General features: G+C 39.4%; 1 protein-coding gene across 3 annotated transcripts in view; it reads right to left on the bottom strand.

Annotated features, from left to right (window-relative positions):
- rap1b (RAP1B, member of RAS oncogene family) overlaps positions 1-14,803 on the bottom strand; it is a 46,992-nt gene extending 32,189 nt beyond the window's left edge. Inside the window, exon 1 of one of the 3 annotated variants that reach the window (XM_083528167.1) lies at positions 14,734-14,803. The gene's annotated coding sequence lies outside the window, so the exon portion shown is untranslated. Of the gene's footprint in view, positions 1-2,028; positions 5,178-14,729 lie in introns of those variants that run through there. The other 2 variants (XM_083528169.1, XM_083528168.1) reach the window with 2 other exon arrangements.
- Positions 14,804-16,829: the final 2,026 nt, after the last annotated feature.

Raw genomic sequence — 16,829 nt, 5'->3', positions numbered from 1 at the left:
TTATTACAGTCTTGTCTTTTTTTAATCCTGGGTTTTTGGCTTTCATCGTTGTTAAAAGACTAAAATGATGAATATCATTAATTTTAACTCCATAGAACTTACATTAAGAGCCACAAAATGTTACTTATATTTCATCATGTTTAAATGACATCCTGAAATGTTGCCTTCGTTTTCACAGTGACACGCTTGATTTAGTGTGACGTGAGGAATATGCGTGTGTGCGCGTAATAGGGTAGAAAATAAACAAGAAAGATTGCTGATGGCTCATATTTCAGTGGCGGCTTGGGGCCACACGCGTGTCTTGACATGCAGATGGAGAAACATCCTCCTGCGCAAATCACAGCCTGCAGAAAAAGGTTTAGGATCTCTCGCCGCGCCCGATTTGAGACGCGTTAAAACAGATACCTACGGACTTGTTTGGGCAATAGAGGCGCGCAGGGCAGACAGAGAGGAAAAGAGAAAAAAAAACAAAAACTCTGAACTCGGTTTTTAATTTTGGTGATAAAACAGTTTTGCGTTCGTGCCTTTGTAGCCTCCAGAAATCAGCTGTGTAGGATTAATAGAAAAGGACAGTGAAATGATCACATTAACCCACACTGGGTTTCAAACATGAGGCGTGCGGTTTTTGCAATGGGGTTGGGGGGTTGTGTTTGAATTCACCTACAGGCTTGACAAAGCACAGATTTCTCTCTACAGGAACTTGCGCAATCAAACTCCCAGCCCCAACTTCAAAACTTCAAGCCCTCGAAAATAAAGGCGGGGTGACCAGATGTAAAAAACTAGCCAACACACACACACACACACACACACACACACACACACACACACACACACACACACACACACACACACACACACACACACACACACACACACACACACACACACACACACACGTCTCTTTAACAGAATACGTCACCTCTGTCTTCTAACAACCAGGTGCAGAAAGACAATAGAAGGTTGCGGTCAGGGACAAGATAATGCGCACAACAAACCGTGTGTGTTCACAGAAGCATGAACAGTAGAGAGAACAGCGGGGCTGGGCTGCGAAGCTTATTTTCAATAATCTATTGTTGAATGTCTTTCGGCTGTGTATTTCTATATTCCACTGGTGAGGAAAATGCAGTAGAATAACGACGTACAATGAGAGGAAGTGGTAAATCCAGGAACAACTGTGTAAATCAAATCGACATCTCGGACCAAAATGAAATATTAATGAATACAAGTTTAGAAAAAGGATGTAGAGATAAACTCCACCCTCCAGAGTGCTGAATAATACAGGTTGCCTGAAAACAAAAACAGCAGAGTAAAACTTATGCTAGTTACATGCATTAAGACGGATGAAAGAGAAACAAAAATAAAATCACGCATCATACCAAAAAGTTAGTAAAGATTTTTAAGCATGTTTAAGCTACAAGTTTACACATTCTGTCCACATGTAAAAGGTATTTTGAGTTTAGCTAGCATCTTTATTTTCTCTTCATCTATTTATAGCAGGTTATAGTGATAGTGTGTAGCAGGTTTGCACTGAAATTGTTCTGCTCAGGATCATCAGTGTTTCCCCTTACAACGGATGCAGGCTAATTGAGCCACCTAATAAAAAAGAATTTATAATAAAAATTGTCATCCCTGTGCGTGTAGCGCAGCAGGTTTCCACACAGTAAGGAGCACAACCAATTATATTCAAACACAATAAGGATTAGGATTTATTTTCCCTTGGCTGTTGAATCTGCCTATCCTCAGGGCAACTAGGATTTAAAAGAAAGTCTAATACACCACACAGGAAACCTGTTGCTCCACCACAGGATCAGGACATTGAGCAATGCTAAATCTACAAACTCAGATAAAATGCTGTATTTTTATAAACATATTTAAAACTAACAAGATTAGTAAAGATACTTGTTAATTTTCAATAATATGACATGTAAGAGAATAAACATTTTGAAATAACTTTGCACTCAAGATAATTTAAATAATATTTAAAATATATCATTTTAAAATCCTTTTGAGTTTTGAGTCGTTACTCACGTTTAGGTTTACTTTGACATACTTTTACCATTTAATTGTAAACTAAAAATGGCAATGTTTTTCCTCCTTCAATGTTACAAAAAAAACAAACAACAAAAAAAAATGATATATTTTTTTTTTTTACATGAAAGTCAACAAACTGCATGTCCTTCTGACACAAGAAGCAGCAGTGTGTTTCTCTTACATGGACACAGGAAGCTTGTTCTAGTCAAGATTAAGGCTTGAGGCACTCCCTCTAACTCGGGCCACCCTGCAGAAACGGAAACCACACAGCCTTAGCTAATAATCATCAGCTAGCACCTTCTCTGAGATGTCAGTACCATGCGAGCAGTTGACATCTCTGTAACACAGCTGGGAGCTGATGATGAGTTTGCGTATGCGCCTTTACACTCTATAGGCCCATAGGAAACCACAAACACAACTCATCTATCAACAGGCAGCTCCCTGGTCTCAAAACTATGCTGACCGGAAGAAAAATGAAAAAAGATTAGCTATATCAAAACTGTACAGAAAACATAGAATGGACTCTGAACAGCACAGTGTGCTTGTGTGGCTTATCTTGCTGTGCACTAGCAGCGTGCTGAAACAAAACAAAATGGGTGTTTTCACATGTGGTTTAAATACTCAAAATTTAGTGAAGGGCGTAATCATCACAATTTTGCAGAACAACTGCGCTCAAAATTTCCTTCTGTATTGTGCTACGTACAAATGACTTGGTTTACATGTAGGGCTTCACTATAACTGTGCAGCTAACTGTACTAGCCACAAATGCTCTCCAACCAACTCTGCTACTTCCTTTCAAGCGGGTTAGATTTCTTTATAATGTCTCAACTCATTTATTGAGCAAATCATATATAAGAAAGAAGATAAAACCACAGTTCTACACTTTTCCATTTGTTTGACTCAGGAAGTACTTAAGACCTAATTGCCAATAGGAAATATGTTGTGAGAGGATAAATTCAATTGCTTTAATCCAGACTACATACAATTAGCCTGTGTAAGTATCTGAGTCCACAATAAAAGCCAATATTCACAAAGTTGAAAATGTCACAATGGCCACCAAAATGGAGAAAGAGCAATTTCTAGGTGTGGTTTGTGCCAATTCAACTAGTAAATTCAGCCCAGTCATTCTGGTCTCACACTAACTCTTCCTCCTTTTATTGGGTGCCATTTCTTTTAAACAGCTAGTCTTCATATTGTTATCTCTATATATAAAACATTGCACAATGTCAGGCCAATTATACAATCAATCAATGTTCATATCAACAAATCTACTGTGTAAATTTACCATCAGAAGCTCTTGTTAGATTTGTTTCTGAACTAACTAGATTTTCACAAGTAGAACATTTCTCTTGTAAATGTTCCTGGGAACAAATAGCATGTTCAGCTAAATATATCACAGTGCAAGTGAAACTTGTTTACAAATGAAAGCATGAAAACACCCTGAGATGACAAAGCTGTCTTCTCCCTCTGTTGTACGGTAAAAGCAGGAGAGCCGAGCATCACGGTTTATTTTTCAATCGAGTATGCAGGGGAAATCTCTCCGGCCGTACCTCACTCACGAGAAGCCTCTGGCTCTCAGCCAGGCCAAATAACAGACTGACCTGAAGAGTGTGAACTGAAGGTGAAGGCAGGCAGATAGCAGGAGAGAAGGGAAAAAAAGAGAGGGATGCATGAATGAATTAAACAAAAATAGAAAAAAGATGGAGAATTAAAAAAGCCAGCAGTGTGTCGGTGTACTTTGTTCTGTCTTGTTGTATCCTGCTGACACCTGTCTGTGTGTGGTGTGTGTGTGTGTGTGTGTGTGTGTATGCGCATGCGTGCTTTTTGTGACAGCATGCCAAACATAGCAGAGCATGTACACACAAATCTCCAAGATGATGTCATCAGAGGGAGCGTGACAACACACGAGTCAGACAGGGTGCCTCTCTCTCTCAAAAGATAATCCTGCTTCAGATCCGAGTCAAAGCGCGCACACACACACACACACACACACACACACACACACACACACACACAACTCGGAAACTCAAATCCACCCAGACAAGAGATCCGTAATCGATAGCCCTACAGTACACTGCAGCTCTGTAAAAAAAGCACGACACCACGATAAGGACAGTGGAGTACAAATGTTTAGAAGAGGTGAAAGATCCAAGACTGAGTGAGTGAGTGAGAATAAGAATTAGTTTCTTTATGAGACGCCAAAAGTAATGAAAGGGTATCAGACTAGTCTATGTGTTACATAGACTAGTTTTTACATCAACACACACCATTAGAAGAGTTTCATTTTCCTCATTTCATTTGTCTTTTAAAAAAGTTCATTATTTATTAAATTTATATTGATTAAACATTGCATTATTCCCAATTACTCAGGTGAGGAACATAAGTTTGCATAGAAATAGATCCTCAAGCTAAAGGCCTTAATAGGCAGCTCATGCTGAACTCTCTCAGATCACACACACACACACACACACACACACACACACAGGCTAAATACAAACAAAGTGTATACTTCTGAGAATAGTGATATTACACTCAAAGCACATTGTATATCTTGGGAGGGAAGCCTGCAGTGATCTGGTCTAATTAAATGGGGGATTTGAGGACCTCATCTTGGCAGTGACATTCTAAATTGGCATTTACACACATACACACACACACACACACACACACCCTGATTGCGTTAGCCTTCTGCAGAGAAAGATAATGAAAAGATTCTGTTTGAAGCTATTAGAGAAGACTGAGGATTAAAACTCTGCTTAATGGGTGGCCAAATTGAAACTTTAAAAGAGTGGTCATGATGGATCTTCCGGTGCATGGTCACACATATTGACCCTTCTGAAATAATTAAGGAGTAATGTACATGTGTGAGAGCATTGCTGAAATCTCACTGAGTGGCACAAAACAAAAATCCTGCATTCTGATTTCAGATAATGACGGACATATCTATAACTTGGACTTATTGAAGAAAAATTACCCCTGAGATAAGATGGATTAGTGATGGATGGATGAATATTGCTGCCGCCAATAACAGGAAAACTAGCCAATTGTGGCAAAGTGAGTTCAGGAATGTGGAAGAAAGCAGTCAGCTCTTCCCTGACTGTCCAGCTGAACAGTGACACAGAATTAGATTGAAAAGGATATGTGTGTGTGGCATCTTGGGTCTAAGAGGATGCACACAAATCACTAACTCTCTTACACAATTTGATATCTGCTGTGCAAACAGGAAGAGCCTAGATAAAAGGTGGGACAACTGGCAAATAAATAAAATAACAGCGGGGGGGGCTACTCCCAAGCTGTATTCCTTACTCTTGGCATACTTCAAGTTAAGATGAAGTTTAACACCCATTATTTAGGGTTTTTTTTTATATAAAAGAGGGGAAAATAGAAAGTCCATACTTTCCTCCATGGCCCTTATAAATACTCAGGAAACAGAAAATGTATATAAAATAAAGTCAGACATGGTGAGCATAAGGCAAACACTATCAGGACTCCCTAATGGCCCAATTTGGATGTTGAGAGTTAACTAAAGACAGGTGTATGACTTCATTTAGTCCTTATTTAAACCTGCATTATACACTAAAACTAAAAGCCTGGGCAGGGGTATGGCCATGATCCAACTATTAGGACTACAACAATGCACTGATGTTTGGCGAATTTTGCTGAATCTAATTATCTGGGATGTGCTTCTGAGAAGCCAAAAGATTTAAAACACGAATAAATGGCAATGTTGAAGCTAATGGTTCCAATGCAAAGCATATGTGGTTATTTACTTTGGAAACGGCACAACCATTAAAACAGCACACTCAGCATCTGGAATACTTCGAAAGTCAGACTTGACTCAAGACTGAACAATGCCAACATTTAAAGGTTGGAGTACAAAGAAAAAGGTTCAGTGAAGTACCAAGAAATAGACGAAGACACACCAACACAGTACGCTCAGGAAGCTTCATCGACAGTAGCCTGGTAAAGCCATAACAAGGGAAAGTTTAACTTAGGTTAAACTTAAAAAGGCAAATGTTTGCACATTACAGGGACGACAAAATTGTGTTCCATTTGTAATTGAACAGAATACATCGCCCTGCATTCAAATAAATCAGCAACAACAAACAATGGATATAGAACATAAAACTGATAAATGTCAGCAGATATATGAAAGCAGATATAGAAATAGAATGTGTCTGATTCAAGAGCAGGTTTTATCTCCCTGAAGACCACTGGAATGATTAGCTCATTGCTTGGAGGAGCTTCTCGTAAAGCTCCGATCTCTCCCAAGTGATGTAGCTGTGGGAGTCTCTACACGTCACTGTGAGAAAGACTAAGCGGGGTATTTCGACAGGCCAGGTGACGTTTGAGTTAAACCATAAGTGCATAGTGTAATGTAAGTAGACATGCTAATCCCTGAAATGGATTGTGAGCCAGTAAGGTTGGTCCAACTCCCACAAGCCTGAAGTGAAAGAAAATCATCCTGAAACCCATTAAATAAATAATTTGCTAATAGGCTAATTGGTGCTGTGAAAATACAGCAGGACTCAAAGTTGACTGAGCAGATTGGCAAAAAGCATTGCGCTCATTAAGAAAAAAAATTTGTGTATTCCCACTGCCAGCACAACAAGCGATCAGCTGAACAGCATTGTGGGAATTGTAGGAAATTAACAGACCAACATGCTTATAAAATAACGTTTAAACGAAAAAGTCCAAACAATATCATTCTGTACCACTGATTATAACAGTGTTATGCAAGTTGCTGGATGAAAAGGCCCAGAGAGCAGCTTCAAAGGAAAGATTTCACCCTGTCATCCAGGGATTATGAGTTCAGATCCAGACAATGCCACAGCCATCTGTGAGAGTGTCCAAAAGAGCAAAATTGGCCCTGTTCTCAGAGTGGGAAGAAGATGATACAGAGAAAACATGCAACCACAAGGCAACATAAAATCTATGAACTTTCCAAGCGCCTCTGAGGGCACAAGAATATTCTGTTTCCCAGGCTCTTATATTGCAATCCTGTTTAACACCCATATGGAGCATCTTCTTAAGTTTATGTATTAGACAGCAACTGCGCAACAGGCCCATTGGAAAGCGACTTAAGAGAAGCTGTAATCCTGTGGAATCGAAAGCATTCATATTCTAGCTTACATATCCCTGAGGTCACACTGAATACCACTCTAGCAGAATGGAAACACAGCAACAGCAATTACACAAAGGCCACGATAAAGCCAACCAGCCAAAGCACATACTCTGTGCCACAATGGTATGGCTCAGTAAAAAGGATTTGAAGCTTGGAGGGATATTTTTAGAACTCGTTCAAATGACACAATTGTATCAAATGGCATGAAAAGGCAACGTATTTTCATAAACTAAATACTATGACAGTCTCTGGATTTTCCACAATATAATTTACTACACTTCCACTGCACAGTATGCAAGTCCCGAGGGTCTTCAATCACCCCCACCATCTGCTCTCTGACCCCAGCATAGCCCCTCATTCCACACACACTTACTCTAAACATTTATACCTTTAGCAGAGAATCTACCCACGTTTCATGTAAAAGTTTTTAACTGTGGGTTCCTTTAGACAGTTAAACATGTTGAGGTCTGGCCAGATATAAAGCATGAACCAAGTATTACAGTGTGTTTATTTTTCGCTGGATGGTAGAGGTCTTGCCACAGAACCATAAATACCACAGGCTTTGGTTAATCGGTCAGAAAAACATTCTAGCAAAAAAAAAATCTACATTAAAAGTGCACGACTTGGCTAGACAATCACAAGAAACCATTGTAGAGCTGGTGACTGATTTTGTAAGACCTCCCCATTTCCATACAACAGTGCAGTGAGTAAGAAGGAGTCATTCAAATTCCTCCAAGTGTCTAGAGATATGAAATGAGAATTTAACAAGCAATTAACAAAAAGTTTGTCAGCAAATATTTTTTTCTACAGACACTGTGACCACAATCTCTCAAACAGTTTCATAGATAGCCATCAATAACCACATGGTTCAGCTAAGCACGCTGGCTTAAGCACGAAGACCAGACTGCAAGACGTTGTGAGCACAACAGAGTTCACTGGTCAGAAGAAGTTTGAAGAGCTGGTGGGAAAAGATCACTATGAATTCCACACACCTACATTTTTCCCAAGTTTCCAACATAACCAATACCACAGGCAATTGAAACCTCTTACTGACAGTCAACACTTTTCATTATGACAAAAAAGGCCTAAGAAGAGCCAAACTTTTCTAACAATGTAGTGTTGCATATTGTTTTTGCATTTATTTATTTCGCCCCAATTTTGTCAATACCAGTTTCCACCCAGCAGCAAATTCTGTTGATCATACTACAGCTACCAACTGGGGAGGTTGAGGGTTGAACACATGCTTCCTGGGTTAAGGTGGTGACTGGCCTAAATCATTATATTTTCACTGGAAAGTCAGTATGAACCTGAAACAAGCGATAGCTACCAAATTAGGAAATTCTGCTCTATATCCTGAGGACTTTGATTAAAATCTCCTACATGAAACAAACTCATTGAATGGCAACTGTGTTTGTGGAAGGACTGCACTGAATAATAAATAAGAGGAACTACTCACCATATGAAGAAAAAAGAAAAAAAAAAAAGAAGTGGTGAATAGCAAGGCAACTCATCATAATGATTGTGACCATTTTACCAGTTTTTCAGTAAACAACAAACAAGAAATACAGCCAAAGCAGCATTTATGGCGCTTTTTTCACACTTGGGTGTAGATGAGCGCATGTAATCATGCCAAGGCCATTACATCAAAGGTAAGAGGCACAATGACATGTCTATCACCTATCAGAACGTGTTTTTCACTCTTCTTGTGATCTCCGAGTGGTTATATTCTGTGGATGTCACAAAACATTTGTATGCTTGGGAGTTCTTTTGACTCCAGGTGAAAACTGAGGCTGTGTTCACATTACAAGCCTTATTGCACACATCCGGTCCTTCTGCCTTGTGACAGTTTGTATGTCCAAGTGACACTTATTTGTCTTAAGCAGAAGCAAAATGTCATTTACACACATTTCGAAAGTCAATAACAACTTGACAGCTTGAGCTTCATGGGTCATGAAGAACAAACATCATATCATGAAACAACCAGTCAGTGAAGGAGCAACAAAAAGTCCTCATAAAGATGTTTTTTTTTTATCTGGAGGTAAACTCCCAAAATGTCAGCTGGTCATGATTAGGTTGAAAATGGGAAAAAGCCCAGATGTGTAGCTATTACTGGCAAAACCGTACAGAAAAACGCAAGAGGAACCAGCAAACTATATCTGCAATCCGACTGACTTCCTTACCGTCAACAACAACACATCTCAATAATATTACAAATAAATATTTAGATATCAACACTTCTAGTTTTCCAAAAGCAGCATTGTCTATACAAAAATAATTAGCTTTCTATTATGATAATGGTTTTAATGTAGCTGTGTCTTGTGTATTGCCTCCAAAGAGACCAACTGGCAGATATACAAGTGTAATCAGCCACACCCTGACCACTCCAGCTGTGTCAAACCATTCATAAGATATCATCTTTGAAACAGACACAGGATCCATTTTAAATACCCTCAGCACTAATGTGGAGGAAAAATGAACTGTATCACATATATAGACCATGAAACAAAAGTTTGTCTATTTTGTATGTTTTATATAGTTTGTGTATTACAGTATTACTGAAGCTGAATTGTGGGCTGTTGTAATGTTCAGTAAACTTAGTGTTGGTATTAATGAAGAGAAAAAAAATTGTCCATCAGGTTGAACAAAAAGCCAACTTTTGTTTTGCAGTTATATGGTCTTAAACTTTCTCAAGTGTTCGAAATCACACTACCTCGGCCTGTCATTTGCAAGTCAATCATCTCACCTAGGTCACAGGCTATCAGGGGAAAGGCAAAAACACATATGAAGCGATGCTCGGGGTAAAACACAAGTTAGCGTTTCACATTTCACCTCAAACTGTTGTGGCTCTAAACAATGCAAATACACAAAAGTAATTCGATTTAGCTTCTGTAACAGGACTCTTACGCCAAAATGAGAATGACAATCTGTGCATGAACCTCACCAAAAAAAAGGGGAAGAGAAACATGATCATGTAGCTCTGAGAATCTATGCTTCCCATACAAGATATCTATATTATTATAATTACTAAACAGAAATACTTAACAACTATAATCTCTATTTTTTTATTCCTTACACTCCAGCACACAACGAACTGCATCCAGCTGCTATTCCACCTGCACTGTAATGTAAATTACAACAGAGCCAACCATTTCTACATAAAGTGTATTTGTGTATGAGGGGAGATATTTTTATACCAGGTGCAATTTAAAAAAAAAATCTTTAGGATGGTAATTGTCAAAGATTTTTTGTGTTAAATGTATCATGATCCCATCACAGAAAATCTAATACACAATTCAAGAAAGCAACAAGTGGATCAGTCATTTATTTAGAGTCATTTTAACATTATTATCATCACGATAATCACTGATGGACATCTTTTAGAGAAGACAGCAACATGCAGCGCATGTGCTAAATGAAAAAAGACAAAAAAAATTTAAACATTAAAAATTCAGTGGAATAACCCATTGAAAATACCTTGCGTATTAACATATCCGAAACGATATTTTAGTATAGAACAATATATACTGTTGAGAGTTTTTAGCTTTTTCTTCAGTAGAAGGACACTCCAGGAAGTGTTTGTTCGTTTCTAGCGTCTCGCACCGAAACCAAAACAATTTAGAAAGCAGAACAAAACAGACGACGTCAGTGAAGGAACACTTTAGGCAAATTATTGAGATCCTAGCACTGTGGCTGTACGTGTCACGTCCCTTAGACGAGCAAAGGAACATTGTAAGACCATGAGCCCAACATAAAGACTTATAATAAAGATCAAAACAATTGGTTTGTATTAAAAGGAGGTATGGAGCGCATGTGCAAATTGTTTAAAATTCCCAGACATCATCTGGCAGAATCAATGAACAGATAGTGCTTGGTCTTTTTTTAACATTACTAAACAGCATTAATCCTACTGCAAGTGCAACTAATTAGTGTGCTGTAAACAGAAACCAATTCCCTTCTGCATGTTTTTGTTTCCAATAACAGGTACAATCTGAAGTAAAAATAAAGGACATAACAGATATATAATGAGGGCACGGTTATGGTGACAGAACTTCGCCCACTCACCACCCACAGCAGACCTGATTCTGCTCGCCTACAGGTTGGTGAAGTCCAAAACAATTACATAACTTGTTTAAAGTGACCAAACCCCGACACAATCGGCGCACAGTTACACAACATTTCCCAGGTAAAAGAAGCGTCTCTATTAGGCTGAGACAATGGCATGGTGTCCAGCTCTGGGGGCTGTGAAAAGCCTGGTGACAAACCCGCTGGCTGGGATTCAGAGTACAAAAATAGGCAGGAAAATAGGCGGCAGGAAATTGGATCAATACAAAGTGATTACGCTCCGTGTCAAATGGCAGGGCATTGGAGCTCGTGCTATAGATGGATCACAGAAATAAGTTTCAACTTGCATAACCTCCATGGAGAAGGCATATAATCCATGATTCATCTCTATCTATTGGGCAAAACGGCTTGCTTTATTAGTATTCGAAACTAGAATTAAAGCCATACTTTAAGAGTTATAGTTACCTGGTGTCACGCACCAGTACTTCTAAACCCGTGTCATGTCTCCAACTTCCACAAATAAGTGACATTTAGCAAAATTTCACACAAACAAACTCAACAATGAGTTGGAGAGATTTTGTTATAAGAATGAGCCAGAATTTATAAACTGAATTGGCTTCTGGATGGCCAAAGTTAACACAAATCCACTTCCTACAAAGGAAAAAAAAAAAAAAAAAAAAAAAAAAAAAAACAGTATTTATAGGTTTATGGCTCTTTCTAGAGACTAAGCCACAAAACAAACTATCATTTTGAAATCTAAATTGGTAATTGACTAATTCAGAAGATTAAACGCCAAAAAAAATAAAAAATAAAAAATTCTCAAACACACTCCTCATTACGATCATGTGCTGTGGACTTTGTATTTACAGAATAAGTCTTATGGCTTAGAAATGTAAGAGTCATTTAACCATTGCACTGGAAAGTCTGCAGTCTGTAACTCTGGGGGAAAAGAAACGCTGCATAGACACTCGTCCACGCCTTAATGAAATCAATGATGGAAGTGAACTGTCGAGTTATTTGGTGTTTGTGTTGTTGCGTACAAAAGATACAAACTACAGACATGGTGCTGCTGACAGGCAAGCCAACATGTAAGCTACTGAATAAATGCCTAACTGTGGATCACAGATCAGCCATCTCTTGGTGCCTTCAACCATGCTTGGTTCCCTTTAGTGCAACCAATGTGACCAAATAAAGGAAGGAAAGAATGACAAGGCAAACAGGTTTCAAAAGGCCCTTTGGCCTGAAGAGGAAGTGAGCAAACCCCCACCACCACCATCACCTCTTTCCCACTTTTCCTCCCAAGAGTGTCTTCTTTGTTTTTTCTTTTTACTCCTTGGGTTTTCCTTTTAAAAAAACAAAAAAAAACAAAAAACAAAAAAAAAACAAGCATCTCAGAGTGAATGTTGTGAATGCAATGAAATATCTAAAAATGTTCAGTATCCTATTTGTAAAATCCACAGATAGAATGTTCATTCAATCCTTAAGTTTCTTACCCCAGTATAACCGTCTAGTAACAGTCGGTATTTTTTTGGAAAAAATACCACACGCATACACTGGGTATGCAAAACGATATTTTCCTCATTGCTAAAAACTACAGAATATTCACTACATTCCACAGACATTGTTCCTGAACCAATGACAAAATCGACAAGCCTAACTAAAGAAAATAGCTTTTGAACACAGGATCCCACTTTTGAAAAAATAAAATCAATCAAGCGTCTCTGTCCAAAAGGAAGTCAGCGGCTCTTCAGTTTGTTTTTCCAAAGGAGCCTCTAAAGCGGCATTCCTCTGTGCCCAAGAGGGCCTAACTATCACAGGGATTTCCTTCCTCTCGCTCCAAGCGGGACAGTACTGTAGTCGAACTACGGTAGGGCGAGGCCATCCCACCGACCCCACGACTAAACGATCAGCTGTTATCAGGATGCCACCGAGACGTGTGTGCGAATGAATTGAACGTATTGAACAGGATGCTACGGTGCAGACACACATCACAGTATCAAAAGTGACGGCGCAAAAAGGGCGAGTCTGCGTCAGCTACAAGCGACGTTCAGGAAATGGAAGGGTTTGGGGTGAAACCAGCTGCCTTGAAGACTGAATATGGCATAATATTACACATTTGCTGAGTTTGAAAAAGAAAACCGTGCTCCACAAAGGCCAAAGGAAGTAACGGGCATTGCATTGTTGATTATCTGTCTGTATTCGCATGCTTTAAGGAAAGATCTCAAATAAAGGAGACTTGAAGCATCTAAAGCATGCAGTTAAACCCTGCCGGACTCACAGCATGCCACCATAAAGCAGGATGGCATTAAAAATAAATCAAAAGCAAGGGTATCCTGCTGACCACCTTCAACACTTATTACTTCTAATACTTTCAGAAGATAAACTGCACTGTGCTGTTCCTTGTAGATGAGGCGGGTGCACCTTCAACCAGAAAGGTGTTATACTGTATACGTTTAAAGCTTGAGAAGATAATGATTCACGTGTGAAGCCTAAACCATACATATTGAAAGGTCCACATGATAAGGCCAGCCGAGAAGTTGAAGAACCTTTTATTTCTAATGTGTCAAGTAGCCATGTAGAGGAACTGAGCTGTCTTTCACCAGTCCTAAGAAAGACTGCAACATCAGATTCACTACAGCAGGGTTTATCTGAAGACTTATTAGAAAGCATTGAACCAAAACAACAACAAAAACGCATTATTTTATATTATATTTAACGGCATCACCGTTCAGATGAGCAAAAATAGTGCCGTTTCTCTTTTCTCTGTGTAATAAGCCGGACTTGGGCTGAGAGCTGAACTAGGTGGGGCCGCTAATCAGACACTCAGGGCAGGACGCTGCGTTAGAGAAAAGCGTGAAAACCAACTGCTTTCTACGCCAACACGGTGGTGAAACGGTTTACACGGTGAATCTACAAGTCGTTTATCCCGGGGTCATTTATAATTATTATTATTATTATTATTTCGCTTGCTCACATTTAAACGTTGCGAGCCGTCACACGCCCAATTTTCCCTCAACAGCACCTCATTCGTACAACTTTTCCATTTCCGCTGGAACTTCCACAAAAGCAACGCGAGAACAAATGTAAAAGCCCCGGTTCTCCGTACGGCTGGGTGGGTTAAAAAATATCCCGACCGCTCCGACACGAATATATCAAAATATTAAATAAAACGCCGGGCCGGGAGCCGCGGAGCGCTACACACACACACACACACACACACACAGCGGCGTCTAACGAGTGGAATTGTTTCACTCGAGCTCCGCCATGTTCTCGCCGTTTGACCTGCTCTTCCGCAAACCGCGCGTTCGCGAGCCGGTCTCGCGCTGTGAGGGGGGGGAACTCGCAAGCACGCGCGCCTCGCACGAACGCTCGCGATTAAATCAATTAATTAATAAAATAAAAACACCCCCAGGTCCGCTCGGTTCATATCCGCGTCTCTGTCCGTTACACAACAAAGCCACTCGACAAAATACAACGTGACACATTAAAGAAAAACCGAAGAATCCCGTACTCACAGATCAGCTCCAATCCGTTCTCCCTCTCTCTCTCTTTCCCTCTCAGTCAGTCGGTCGGCCAGTCTCTCTCTCTCGCGTCTGACGGGTTGGAGTCTGACGTGACGTCACGCACCATCTCTAAGCCCCGCCCCTTCCCCCACCCGGGTACGCCATTGGATGCGTGGCGGGAAATTGTACCTCGATACAAAAGCCCACTAAACGGTTTAACTACACTGTGTACTATAATAATAATAATAATAATTCTATATTACATTATATTTCAGTTAAGCATATTTTATATTATTATGATATAAAAAACAATTTGACTACCGACCTTTTTTTGCCACACGGACCAGTTTCAACAAAGGCTATTTTTCCCAGTGGCGGGCCGTGTATTTGGTACCTGGGCCTTCAGTGGGGACTTACCGACTTAATCCACCTCTTAATACCACCACTATTACGACACAATTATAGAATCCATAAATACTATACAAAAACGCAATATAGCAACGAGTGGCATTACAGAGAAAGAGGCATTTCACATATGGAGGGTGAAACCATTTTACTAAAGCAAGAAACCCAGTTAAGACTCCAAACCTCTACACTACCACCGCAACTGTGCTCCTACATCATCTGGAGCAGTTCAGAATCAATATTTGTGTAATAACATGACAAAAATATAAAAATTGTAATAAAATACAACCTACTTACCAGAGATACAGACTCATAATTTGCACCATTCCTCAGAGGCTGTAATCCAGTGGTACGGCTTGTATTCACTGGTCTGGAAGGGGGGAACAAACTTTTTCCCGGGCTGAGACAAGCTAGCTAGCTTCGGGGTTGGCCAACCTTCTCACGATGTCTAGCTTTTCTTAAAAATTTATTTTTAAGAATGTCCGAAACCAAATCAATTTCTCTTCCCTGTAGGCATAAACAAGTCTTTCTCAGATGTATTAACGTGTGCAGAGCGATACAGACATGTTTCGCCAGTCGAACTTGGCTGTACCAATTTCCCTCTGACCAAGCAATCAGAGGACGGAAAAATGCTGACGCTATTCTGACGCCTCATCTTTTGAGGCGAATTTCAAATCTGATTGGTTAAAAAAACAGTCCTATTGATAATATTCTCTATGATAAAAGAGCCAGCAGTACTGACTTTGAAGGCCCTGGGCAGATTAGATTGACATGGCAGCACATAGAAGCTGAAATCTGATTGGAACATCCACATACACGTACTGGAAGCAGTGCAGCCAAGAGAAACGCTACGAAATAAAGAGAATAAACTTTTGGGAATAAATTAATAAAATTTTATGAAACATATATTAGAATTTAGGTTGTAAATGTAGGTCTGTGCTTCTGATAGTGTTTAGGCCAGCAGAGAAGGCTTTGCTGGCCCTGACGGCCCACCACTGATTTTTCCATAGGGTTGAGGGGGTGAGGGGTTACGCGCATAACAAAACACAGTAACGTGCATATCATATGACTAGTATACATATTATTTATTTATGAATTTAATTATTACATATAACATGAAAATTGTAACTCAGGTGCCAGATTATTTTATCGATGCATAAGGGAAAAAAAATAAAATGCGACTGAAACAAGTAGGGGAATTTGGCCTAGACAGAAGTGGTCATTTTAAAAAAGAAAACGCCCTGCAGACCATGAAAGTCAATAAAATAAATGTTAAAAAGTTTTCTGTGTGGCCCGGCACCAAATGCTCCTGGTGGTTGGGCTTCTGTTGTACTAAACACTGTCAAACCTGTCAAAACCTTAACTTTACGTTATAAAAAGCTAACTATTCACGTAAGTAGTGTTTAAATTAATTACATTCAGTTTGCTTGAGCAAAAAAAAGAGAATTTGCACATTATTCTTCTTCTTTTTCCTCTCCTTCCCCTTTTTCTTTATTATTTAATTTATAATAAATTTTTGTTTTCAGTAACAACCTATTACTGTGTCACTGGGTATAAAAATGGGAGTGAGAGGAGATAAGAGGAAACCAGAGAACCCAGAGGAAACAAGGCAAGGACATGAGGAGAATATGCACAACTTCACTCACAAGGATCTCAGACTCATAATAACAGTAATAATATTATGAAAGAATAATATTTTTTAT

This window comes from Silurus aristotelis (genome assembly GCF_946808225.1).
Source record: "Silurus aristotelis genome assembly, chromosome: 24".
Classification (NCBI taxonomy): Eukaryota; Metazoa; Chordata; class Actinopteri; order Siluriformes; family Siluridae; genus Silurus; species Silurus aristotelis.
This window is presented reverse-complemented; position numbering and strand designations above follow the sequence as displayed.